At 55.9% G+C, this 12836-nt stretch overlaps 1 long non-coding RNA gene across 2 annotated transcripts; it reads right to left on the bottom strand.

Moving 5' to 3' along the window:
• Nucleotides 1-6830: 6830 nt before the first annotated feature.
• LOC140642674 (uncharacterized) lies at nt 6831-12598 on the bottom strand. 2 transcript variants are annotated; one of them, XR_012039086.1, is made up of 5 exons: nt 12401-12598; nt 11022-11103; nt 9068-9126; nt 8725-8948; nt 6833-8433 (listed from the first exon to the last, which is right to left on the bottom strand). It is a non-coding gene; the product is annotated as an uncharacterized lncRNA (long non-coding RNA). The 2 variants fall into 2 exon arrangements; XR_012039085.1 differs by having other exon boundaries at nt 6831-8948.
• Nucleotides 12599-12836: the final 238 nt, after the last annotated feature.

Below are 12836 nucleotides of genomic sequence, written 5' to 3'. Positions count from 1 at the left end.
TGCAATTGGCTTCAGAGCAGACCCCTGTGGATGCCAGCCCCGCCCCCCGAAATCATGCTCTGCCAGTGTCCCCACGTGGTTGCCCATGAGGCATGTACCACCAAAGATCCGGCCGTTGGGCCTCTTGGCCGATTTCGTGCTGACACACCCCGCCCATGGGACTCAGCTTCCCCATGTGGAAATGGCAGGGTGGCCGGGGTGCCCAGAGGGATCTTGACAGTCTCCCAGCCCCCGAACTCCACCCCACACAGCTCCTTCCACAGATCCGCACTGGGACCTTGCTTCCCGGGTGTAGACGACTGTGCTCAGAGCCTACTAGTCACCCCCCAGTGCTCTCCCCGTGACGTCTGACTTCTGTTCTCCCTTCCAGTTTAGCAGTTACGTTATATTTGTTTTGTTAGAGGCCACCTTGACTCCTTGTATAGGTTGCGCACAGTATAATTCCAAATACACGCGTGGAAGGGGGGAGGAAAGAGGCCAGGAAGGGTGGGTGGGTAGGTGGGAGAGAGGGCAGGGAGGGCATGCACAGGGCACGCTCAGGGCGCCAGACCTCCTTTGAGCTGCCCTGAGACTGGATTGTTCTCTGGACCTGGCCAGCTGACCACCCCCTCCGAAGGCGGTGACCATTCCTGCCCTTACAGCCACACACCGCAGCGGCCGTTGAAATGCGAAGTGCCTGGAAGCCAAGAAGCCCTGAGACAGCAGCAGCCTTAGTTTCTCTAGGAGGACTCAGTGCCTCTGTGAGGTGAGGATGGGGGGGGGTTCTAGAATTTTCTCTCCCCTCTTCCTGCCGAGGATCCTGAGACCCCCAGGATGCTGATGTTCTCTCCAAGCGAGCAGAGGGCAGGGCTGGGGCTGGCCCCGTCACACAGCCCTCCCCACATGAGGTGGGTGAGCATGGGCCAGTTTCGTACCCTTCTGAGTCTCAGCAGCCACCGGTGCACAGCAAATCCAAGCAGGCGGCAGGCCTGGTCCCTTAGAGGGACTCATGCAAAGGAGGCTCTGTTTCCCTTTGTGGGAGGACGGGGCTGAACACCAGGACAGTCAAAGTCCTGAGCCGCCCACCGAATCCACCTCCAGGGGCCCGTGTGGGGTGAGGGAGAACAGCAACAAGCAGCAGGGGGCTGGGCGGCCCTGAGTCCCCGACCGAAACACAGCTCTGTGTTCATTGGCATCAGGAAGGCCTTTATCGCTACCAACCCCTGGCAGAGGCTTTGTGGTTCTCACCTGGCACCGGGGAGTGAGTGGAGTGCCCCACCTGCCCAGGGTCACGCGGGCACAGGGACAAGAGCCCCCACCTGCCCAGGGTCACACGGGCACAGGGACAGGAGCCCCCACCTGCCCAGGGTCACGTGGGCACAGAGGCAGGAGCCTCTATGCCAGGGCCCTTTCTGCTTGGCCCAAAGAAGAAGAGGCATTTTTTCTGGAAGCTGGTTCTCCCATCCACAGTCTGCAAATTTCCTGAATGGCACTGGCATTTCAACCCCCCGGGTCCCTCTGCAGTCCCAGAAGGGCTGTGAGGCCACCCCGCAGAACGCTTCTAACAGGTGCACGCTGGCCCCCGCCCCCTCTAATAGCCTTAATCTTAGGCCACATGTAGATGCTGTTTTCCTTGTTGGCCACGGGGGGCTTGTCGTACCAACAACTTGCTGGCAGCTCATCCTGGGTCTCTTTGACCTGGCACGGAGTGAGAGTAGAAGAGAACGCTCCAGTCTGCCAGGGAGACCCGTCTCCCTTGGGAACAGACGTCTGCACCTGCTCTTCCTGTCCTCTTTCGTTCAGGGGCTTCTAGCGGACGAAGCAGCAGGTCTCTGTGTTCCGTCCAGGTGGGCCAGGGCGCCAGCCCGACCCCGTGGGAGGCCCGCGTGGGTTTAGGTCTGGAACATGCTAGACTGCCCGTGCACCTCATGGCTTGGTCCTCACGTGGGAGTGGCATGAGAGAGGGGCAGAGCCGGAGGGACCTGCCCCCCCTCGCCCTCCAGGTGAGAACACTGAGGCTCAAGGTGGTGAAGCATTTGCCGAGGCCCCAGGGTGAAGGAGTGCAGGGCGGAACCACACCCGGCTTCTGCTGCCTCAAGGCCCCGCACACCTTCCACCCCGGGACGGGGCTGGGGACATACGGGCTCCCTCCTACACCTGCACCCACATTGCCGAGCGATGTTCCATACGCTCCTTTCCTTGTCCCCAGCTCAGGCTCCGTATCTGTAAAATGAGGGGGGGTGGGTCTCAGCCATAGCCCGGGGTGCAGCATCACCTTTCCCTGCAGCCACGGCCACGCCTGCCTCACTTTCCCAGACCAAGCCTTATGTCTCCCAAACCCACCTGCTGTCCCCATCCCACCCCACAGGCCATCGTCTCTTTCTCCCCCCCATCTGGCTAAATGGGGAAATGAAGCTTGGGAGTAGACGAGGGACCCACTCAGCGGGCCCGGTGTGGACACAGAGTAAGCATTTTGGATGGAAAAGAGAAGAAACAGCCCCACCACGAGTGCCCTCCAGGCCCTCAGAGGGGAGCGATGCTCCAGCCCTCCAGAGTCTCTGACGAGGGGCTGGCTGTGGCCAGATGTGCTTCTGCAACCCAGATGAAGAGATGTCGCTGCGGGTCCACTGGCATCTGGGGGGTTCTGGTCACCAGGACTCCGGCTGGAGGGGAGTGCATCACCCGCCAGAAATAAAAGGTGCACTGTCCTGACCCACTGATGGGTGCTTCCTACCTTGCAGCCCTAAAGCGAGGTTCGTGGTGACACTGGAGACACAATTTGTCCCCCCTGCCCCAGACCTGTCTCTGACCAAGGCCCATTTGGAGCTGTTTGCCCCCGACACCCCTCCCCTCCTGCCCTAGTTCCCGGGTGTGAATGGAACAGGGAGCACGTCCGCTCTGCCTTTGGTCCCCAGGTCCTGCTCTCAGGAGCTGGGTCACCAGCAGGTCCCGCTTGCACACCAGTCATATAGAAGGACAAACTGTGTTCCCTGCCTTTGGGGCTTCCCCAACCGTCCCAGTGGGTGGGCTAGGGTCCCTCAAACCCACATGCGCATCCACCAGCCGGTGAGTGTCACTTATTGAGAAACAGGCTTTGCAGCTGCTAACAAGCTACGGTGAGTCCTGGGCTGGGCCCGAGGGCAGTGAAGCCAGGAGAGGAGGGAAACCGGTCGTGGACTCAGGCCCAGCCTAGTGCAGAACAAGCGCTGAGGCCCTGACGTGTGCCAGGCCTGGCCTTCTCTCCTGGACCTCGTGTCCCCACTGGGTCCCTGTGTCATGCGTTCGTGCCCAGGCTCATCCCTTCGCTGCAGCTCTGGCTTGAGTTAGAAACGATTGGATGCTCTCAATCCACCTGCCTCGCTCCAGAGATCCTGGCCTCGGTCCCCTGTCTGGGGTCACCTTGGAGATGATTCTCAGAGCTGTCCCTGTCCCTGACACCCAGTGCCTCTGCTCCAGATGGGTCACACTGCTCTCCAGGTCATTTGCTCACAGCCGGCCAGTGACTCTGGGTTGGTAGGGTCCTGACCTGCCTTCTTGCTGCAGCCAATGATCCCCTTGGAACCCAGCTCTGGGGGTGACGCTCCCCTGCCCCCTGCTGACCTGACGGCCTTGCTCGCTGCCACCAACTGAGCCTGTCCCAAAGCCTCCTTCCAGCAAGCCAGGCCACACACCACCTGGCCTCCTCCTAGGGTCCCCATTCACTTTCCCTCCTGGAGCTCCCACCCTTAAGGCCTCCTACCAGAGAAGCTCTGTCTCCCTGCTTGGGGAACACATCTCCCACTCTCTGGGCAGGGGGGACACTGCCCTGGGCTTCATTCCCATTGCCCCTCTTGCTCAGCTCACCCCAAGGCGGGCGACCCCTACACAGGTGCTGCTTCTCTGGGATGACTCATATTTCCAGAGTGTGATCCCTCCACGTGGGAGCTTGGCCCACCGGGACCGAGTGGGTTGAGCTAAGAAAAATAGCATGTAAATAATTTTTAATATGTTGAGGGACATTAAAAATGCATTGGGAAAGCTGGCTATTTAAAGGAATGGCCTAGGGAATCATTTCCTAAAAATGAGATCCTCTTCTTAATGGGGATAATCACTCCCTAATTCGTAGAGTGCCCGTGTTTGAATCTTCATTGACGACATTGCCTCCCTTAATATAAAGAACATCTTACAAGGACATTTTCTGTTGCCAGAAGCTTTATTCCCAGGGGCAGTCATAACGCCAATGAGCGGGTGGGCCAGAAAAGACAATGAAATATTAAGTAAAATTGTCAATTGTCAATTGTCTGAGAAACTATGAAGTACATTCGTAAGTGGCTTTGCTGGAGGTAAGGGCTTACTGCCCAGCCAGAACGGTATACGTGCTTTGCGGGGCTCAGGACCAAAGTACAGGGCCCTTGTCCAAAAATGGTTAAGAATTTCAAGGCAGGGCACCTGGGGGGCTCAGTGGTTGAGCATCTGCCTTCAGCTCAGGGCGTGATCCTGGGATCCTGGGATAGAGCCCCACATCCTGACTCCCTGCTCAGTGGGGAACCTGCTTCTCCCTTTCCCTTTGGCCCCTCCCCTCCACTTGTGCTCTCTCTGTCTCTCGTCTCTCTCTCTCTCTCAAATAAATAAATAAATAATTTAAAAAGAAAAAAAAAAAAAGAAATTGTAAGGCAGCGACAGCAGAGCATTAAGCCAACCACAGCCCCTCCAAGCACCAGACACTGTGCCAGTGCCCGGGTGGCACATTCCCCGAGCCAGCCTTCGACTGGGGATCCTGTGGCTCTGAGCCCTGGATTGTGGAACACATAGATGACGGATGTCACTGGCATGGGAGTGAGAGGGAGGTCCCAGGGGACCCTAGTACTTGGGTGAGATTTTGTGACAGTTCCCAATCGATCCTCCGAAACACAGCTTCAACATCACTGGCCCTGGTGTGGCACTGGCCACCCTTCCACAGCCCGCCTGGGCATCACATGCACTCTCACGCCATCGCCTGTACCCCCACCGTCCTGCACAGAGCAGGCTCCTCCACACAGAGCCTGGCCCCCTGGAGGAGCTCGGTGGTCCTTGAGCACAAGAGTGAAGGAGCAAATGAAAGGGTGGACAGAGCATGTGAGTGTGAGCACAGGCAGGTTGGGTGGGGGGGACCCTCTTTCTCACCCTCCTCCCCCCACCTTCCTTCCTGCACAACTCTGAGCCTGTTTGGACTCGTCCCCACCTCCCTGGGGGCTCTGGTCTCTTCCACTCGTGTCCCCTTGTTCCTCTGAGCTGGACTTGGTCTGGATGGCTTGCTGTGGGTCCAGTGTCAGGTGGCTCCCCACTCTTTTTGCATCCAGCTCCCCTGACACAGGGTGGAAGGACACACAATAAGGCACAGAGTTAGGGGGCTGTTACTGTGGGGCAGCATGTCACTGAGGCTCAGAGTCTTCCTCCCTGCTCACTCTGGCCAGGGCCTTCCTTCACGGACCAAGGCAAACAAGGCGGGGAGCCCTCACTGGGACCCTCTGAGATGCTGACAGGTGTGCCCCAGAACCCTCTAAAGGCAAATGCTCTCTGCAAGGTTGGCGGACTCCAGCACAGAAGTTGAAGGCAGGACTGGAGGGAGGATGGAAGCCTGGGGAAGCACAAGGAGCAGCTGCAGGGGGTCTGCACTAAGACTCCCAGCTCTCCCCACTAGGTACAAGGGCGGCAAGGGTTGGGGGCGCCTCTGAGCTTCATATGCGCTCCTCTCCCCCTGGCACTTGCAAGACACACGGAAGTTCAGGTGGGGACAGAGCACACGGTCCTGGGGGAGTTTTTTGACTCTGTGGCCCACACTCACATAGAGAGAAACCAGTCCCTCCCAGGATGCTTAGGGCTTTTGCCAGCCTAGGGCCAGGATGAACTCTGGGGCTGGGACCCAAAGGGACTTGGGGCCCAGGGCCACTCTGCCTTGCTTCTTCCAAAAAGCCCCCCTCTGCCAACACAACTGGTTGACCAGACATGGGCTCAAAGAGGCTGGGGTGGGTGCGGGGTGTCCCCTCCCAAGAGGTCAGGGCACTTAGAAACTCCCTGCCAGGGGGTACCTGGGGGGCTCAGTCATTTAAGCAGCCGACTCTTGATTTTGGCTCAGGTTGTGATCTCTGGGTCCTGGGATCGAGCCCCGAGTCAGACTCCATGCTTAGTGGGGAGTCAGCCTGAGGATTCTCTCTCTCTCTCTCTCAATTCCTCTGCCCCTTCCCCTGCCTCTCTCTAAAAGGAAGGAAGGAAGGAAGGAAGGAAGGAAGGAAGGAAGGAAGGAAGGGAGGGAGGAAAGAGAGAGAGAGACAGAGAGAAAGAAAGAAGAAAGAAAGAAAGAAAGAAAGAAAGAAAGAAAGAAAGAAAGAAAGAAAGAAAGAAAGAAAGAAAGAAAGGCAGTCCCTGCAGGCCCCCATGCAGCCTGCAGGCTCCAAACATCTACCTCTTTTCAACTAGCGAGCTGGGGGGTGAGCCCAGGCCTGGAGAAGGCAGGCGAGCCCAGCAAGCAGGCCCCTGGTGGTGTCCCCAAAGCCTGCTTCCGAGGGTCCTACTCAACCCCTATCGGACGGGCAAGCAAGGGGATGGCTGGTGTAGGGCGGGTAAGGGACTTACAGGTGCTGCCCCTTTGTCCACTCCAGCTGACCCCTGGGGTGCCCCTCCCGTGTTTCTAACCCCCCCTTCCCACCGCCTTCCTCAGGAACTCACCAAGACTGCACCTCCCTCTGAACTTCAGAAACCCCTCTTCCCCACAGCCCGCCCCCCACCTCCCCATGTGAATGCTCAGGGCTGCAGCTCCTTCCTCCCCACACGTCTCCTGCCTCCTGCCTCCTCTTCCCCAGGCACCTGAGAGCTCACATTGATCCCAATCACTCTTCTCCTGCAGGAAACAAACCCACCCCCACTCTGCAACGAAAGCTCCAGGAAAGAACTTCGAGGAAATGTGGTGCAATCCCCAGCAACACCAAAGAAACAAATTTTAGGATTCTAAGAAAGAGATTTTTATTTTTCCACTTCCCACTGCTGGTCTGTGCTTATCAGAAGAGCTGTTGGGTTGGCTTTTTTTTTACTCTATGTTGTCCTAGTGATTTTCCAGAATGGATGTTCACACCCCTCTGTGTGTACAAGCTGAAACACTGTCCGAGTAATAACATCTCCCGTCGATAGCATGCCTGAGCATTGGTGGGCTTCTTTGGCATTCAGAATCTTAGCTGACCTGCGCCTGACACGGTCCGGTGGTTTTATTACTCCCAGTGACAGATGAGGGCATGGAGGCCCAGGGTCGGTACCGTCCTTAGAGCCTTGGGGCCAAGGGGGCCCCTGCCTCGCGGGGCCTGCGCTTCTTACTGCTCCCTTCTGCATTTTTCTAAGTCACCCACCAGGGCTGGAACTGACCTCGCCAGCAGGGAAGGGGTGGAGGAGCGTCCTGGCATCTGGCTGGGGTACCTCAGTCCTGGACAGCGTCCTGTGTGGGGCCTGGCCTCTGTTTACCCCCTCTGGGTGCTATCCAACCTTCTAGCTGGCACGTGGGGTTGACCAGCTGCCCCAAGGAGTTCCAGGCCTGAGTCTATGGGATCGTTCTGGGGCTTCATGGCCAGCTTAGTATTTCTCTTGCAGGCTGATGTGTTGGTTTTGGGGTGACTCCCATTCATGTCGGACACTAAACTAGTGGAGGACTCCAGGTTACTGATGGTCCACTGCCAGCCCTTGGGCTTGAGCTGTGTGGGGACCACACGTTAGCTTTCGCCTGAGCACATTCCGACTGGTGCCATCTCTGGTCTACAGCATCACCTGTCAGAGGGTCCTGCCCAGGGCCACCCCACCTCCTCCAAGGGCTTTCCAGATGGTTCATTGTCCCACACACCCATGGTCCTTCCAATGCCCCTGATCAATACTCTGAACCCGTGCTCTTCCAGGTGAGTCGCAGACCATGCTGCCGAGGGACAGCCCCTCCTTGTGTGAAAGGGACCCCTCTTCTTGTTCTACCCACGGCTCCTCGGCCATCGTCCCTGTCGGTGGCAGTGTGCGGGAGGCAGAGGTGCGGTCAGCGGTGAAAGAGATGGAGCCCAAATCCTTCAGGAGACACCGACAGAGACGAGATGGCTCTCTGTCCGCGTTGTGAAGTTCAGAATGGCAAAATCAACACGAGCAGAAAACAAGCTGTCATTCATCGTTTTGTGCCTCCTCTGGCAGATGTCCACATGAGTATCATTCACAGAGCAGAGTGACAACCTCTGAGAGAGTCCTGGAGCCAGGACCACTGGGGAGGGGAGTCAGGTGGGTGACGCACCATCACGGGTCCTCATGGGACCGGTCTTGGGCGACTGCAGACGAGAAAGGTCTCAGTGCAGACAGACTCCGAGGAGCCACGGCCTTGTGGGTGAGAACAGTGTCACTGCCTTTTTCTTGCTGTCGGAGGCATGAAACTCCCCAGGATCGGTGCATTCGACAAGGAACACGGAGGGCTGGTTCCTGGATCTGAACAGGAAGCAAGGGCCCCCAGAATCTTCATGCACAACCGGCTGGCAGATACGTTAGCAACTCTTCTCTACCATTATTCTAAATCTAAACCACTGTACCTCTCGTAGGCCCACGGATCTGCAACGTGTCTTTTAATGACATTGTTTCTATTGGCGGCCGGGCTGCCCCTGTACTCTGCTGGGACTGAAGCCCCGTCCCAGTGCCCCTGGGGGTTCTAGTTGCAAATACTCTGCTCCTTAAGACACTGGATTTGAAATGTATCCTCCCCACCAGAGAAGCAGGACTTGCCTTTATCTGATGACATGTTGTCATCCAACAGTGATTCTGTTCCTGCTGTGGGATATCCAACCGTGAGATGCAGGGTCACCACTCTGAACTCAGTGGTTGGGGTGGAGGCTGCAGGTGCATGTGAGTGGGATGGGGGGCTCAGCAGCCCGGACCTGAGCAGGAAGAGACGTGTCCAGTGTGCAGCCTGGAGATCCGGGGGGGCTTCTGGCAGCAGGTGGCTTGAACTGCATTCAGAGGATGAGGGGGGTGGAGTGAGATACAGGCATGGGAGAGGTGAACGAGGGGGAAACTGAACAGTGACCCCAATGACCTCCACGTCCCAGGCCCAGAATCTGATTGTCACCTTATATGGCAGAGGCCTCCTGCAGATGACCCAGGTGGGCCCCAAGTCATCATGAGGATCTGTATAAGAGGGAAGCAGAGATGGGAGCAGTTAGGTGGAGGAAGGGGCCCCAAGCCAAGGAGGACAGGCCGCCACTAGAAGCTGAAAAAGCCAGGAAACTGATTCTCCCCTGGAGTCCCCAGGAGGAACCAGCCTTGTCAACCCTTGGCTCAATCCATTGAAACCAATTTCAGGCTTGTGGCCTCCAGAAAAGGAAGACAATACGTTTGTGTTGTTTCAATTTTTTTAAAGGATGTTATTTATTTATTTGAGATGGAGAGAGCATGTGAGCCGGGGGGAGGAGGAGGAGGGGCAGAGGAAGGAGGAGAAGCAGACTCCCCACTGAGCAGGGAGCACAATGTGGGGCTCCATCCCAGGACCCCAGGATCATGACCTGAGCCCAAGGCAGATGCTCAACCGACTGGGCCACCCAGGTGCCCCTGTGTTGTTTTTAAATTTTTGATAATTCATTACAGCAGCCACAGGAGACCAACTCACAAGAGAACCCAGATCTGGGGTGAGGACTGGACCCAGCTGTGTGGGCTCTCTCTTGCTTCCAGGGTCTTTTGGGCAGCCCCACCCCCTCCATCCCCAACCTCTGCCTTCACAAAGTGAAGGTCCCTTCCATCTCCACATGGCCCTCTCTGGACTTGGACCACCCTCTAGGGCTTTCTCCAGGGGAGCTCCCCTGGCTGCCCTCTGTATTACAAATGTGGGAACTCTTTCCCAGTTTGGGCTCCGGTTTTCTTGTCCTCCGACTGCTCAGTCCCTGTTACAAAGCTCTCTACCTCTGCTTGCTCCTTCCACCACTGACCTCATTGTCACCTCAAGGGCCCTTCTGCCTCCCGAGTAGGTCTGACTCCGTCAAAGCTCACTGTGCAACTGCCCGGACTTAGCCAAGTCTGCCCAAGACTGCCCAGCCCGACCCTGGGGAGAGAGCTCAGCTCAGCTACAGTGTGAGGGGATCGTCCACACGGGACCATGCTCCCCTCGGACACCACCTCCAAGTCCAGGGGTTCCCCAAACCATTCTCGGTTTTGATCATTCATTAAGAAGAACGCCCTGGAAGCCGTTACACTCATGGTAGTGGTCTCCTACGGGGAAAGGATGTAAGATGGAAACCAGTCAAGGGAAGGGACGTGTGGGGCAGTCCAGAAGAGTTCCAAATCCGAAGCTTCCATTGTATGCCCAGCACCTTACCTTCCTGGCGTCTGGGTGACAATAAGCACAGAGTATTGCCAATCTGGAAGCTCAACCGAGTTTGGGTATCAGGACTTCCTGCTGGGGCTTCGTTCCACAGCCAATACTCATGATTGAACTCAGTCTCCAGCAGCCCCCACCTGCAGGTTGGACTGATGCCTCTTGGTCCCAGGGGCTCACCGTGAGCCACCTCTTGAACCTCATAAACTGCTGGGGGTGGGGGCTCTGAGGGAAAACCCCCAAGAATAATAAAGACACTCCTGTCATTCTCAGGAAACTCCTAGGGTTTAGGGATAATCTCCCAGAAGCTGGGGACAAAAGCCAGAACTCTCTTTGGGGAAGGCCAAATGTTTTACTACACAATGACCTTGGGCCACTCAAACTCTCCAGATGGGGCTTCCTCATCTATCAAAACCACAGATCAGATCCAATCAACAGGATGGTTCTTCCAGTTCTGGAATGCCACCATCCTGTGGGCCTTTGGTCCCGATGCTCTTTATTCAATCACAATGGATCCCTCAGAGCTGTCCCTTTATCAGTGTGATGGAGTTATTCCCCTGAAGTGAGCTCCACCTCCAGTTCCTGCCCACCCCCCACCCCCACAATCTGCTTGGAGCTGGGGGCAGTTAGGGACTCAGATACCTCACTGCCTGCCTCCTTTGCCAGATAACTTACCACCATGCTAACAACTGAGAGAGACCCTCTATTGTCATACCTCTTGTTCTGGAGAGCTGCTTGATTAGCTCTTCCTTTGTTCCTGATGTTACTCCATTTCATTCATAACAACAAACTTTCTCCTTAAAAAAAAAAAAAAGATTTTGATGAGACAGATGGATTTTAAACATTTTAATCAATATATACTTGAGCTATTCCTTAGTTATTCCCTGTCCATTATCCATTCAAAAGCAACTCAATCACATTATACTCTAATTCTTTATTCGGTTAAAGACCATAACAAATTTGTGCTCTGGCCATGCATCTGTTCTCACCACTGCTTTGCATAAACTTGTATGTCCTGACGTGCAGTTTCCTGCAGATTACCCCAGTTAGACCCAGGAGCAATCCGGGAACCTGTTACGTGGAAGGGCCAGCTTCTAAGAAGGTCCGTGGCCACTCAGATCCTAATAAAAAATGTCTGATGTCTCTCAGTTAAAGATACCCCGCAAGAACGAAAGCCTGTGTATGCATTCACTCACTAAATAAGCTTTATTTGAGAGTTGACCGTGTGACGGGTAATGAGCTAGAGGATTTCTAAAGTTGTCTCCCGGTTACTAGTTGTGTCCGTTCAATGGTTTTTGAAAAGTCACTTGCTCAAAACAGGTTGCAGGGCCATCTTCTCAAACTTCAGTGGGAAGCCCAGGGGGATCCTGTGAAAATGCAGGCTCCTTACAGCGGGTCTGGGGATGAGCCAGGCTGTCTAAACAGCTCCCTGCATTGGAGTCCCCACCAGGCTAGTCTGCCGGGGTGCTGGCGCTGCCGTCACGGAGCACCACGGACTGGGCGGCCTACAACAGAAATATATCCTCACATAGTCTGGAGGCCAGAAGTCCAAAATCTTAATGTGGGCAGGGTGGCGCTCCCTCTGAAGGCTCCGGGCGGTGGTGGTGGTGGGGGGGTGTCCTTCCTGTCTCTTCCCACCTCTGGTGGCTGCCAGCGCTCCTGAGCTTGTGGCTACATCACTCCAGTCTCTACCTTTGCCACCGCATCTCCTTCCCCTCTTCATTCCCTCCTCTGCCCCCATGTCTCTCCTCTGTGTCCCTTCTAAGGGCTCTCTGTCATTGGATCCAGGGCCCACTCCGCTAATCTAACCTCGAGATCATTAACTCAGTTACTTTGGCAAAGACTTCTTCCAAATAAGGTCACATGCACCGCTTCTGGGAGTCAGGATGTGGGCATATCTTTTTTGGGAGGCCACCATTCAACCCCTTGCAGGTGGCCGAGCTGCTGCGGAGGTAAGGGACACAGGTAAAGCAAAGCCCTCACTGGGTGTCAGTTGCAGGGCAGTGGGGAGGGGGGACCCAGTCCAAGGCAACCTGGAATAGAGATCCAAAGGTGATGGGAGAGGAGCTCTGGGGCTCACCACCGGGACCTTACCTGCTCTCCAAAGTATCCTGGTTCAGTTAGCAACCGTGGGCAAGCAGGCTAAGCGGCCAGCTCCCACTGGGTGGAGGAAGCGGGTCTGCATCTGCTCTGAGTCAAAGAGGGATGAGGCCCTTGGCATGGAGTGAGGATAAGACAAGCAAATTGAAGTGAACCAGGAGGGGGTGATGGGCAGGGGGAAGGGGAGTGGGAGGTCCCAGCTTCTGGTGATGCAATGAGTAGGTCACAGAAAGGAAAGACACACGGGAACAGCCAATGGTATTGTGATAGGGATGTGCGGTGATGGATGGGAGCTGCACCTGTGGGGAGCGCGGCATAATGTGTAGATGTGCCCAGTGTCATACACCTGAAACTAGTGTAACGTTGTATGTCAGTTGTACTCAAATAAAAATAATAATAACTAATAAATCAGGCCTAGGATTAAACGAAT

This window comes from Canis lupus, chromosome 11, assembly GCF_048164855.1.
Source record: "Canis lupus baileyi chromosome 11, mCanLup2.hap1, whole genome shotgun sequence".
NCBI lineage: Eukaryota > Metazoa > Chordata > Mammalia > Carnivora > Canidae > Canis > Canis lupus.
This window is presented reverse-complemented; position numbering and strand designations above follow the sequence as displayed.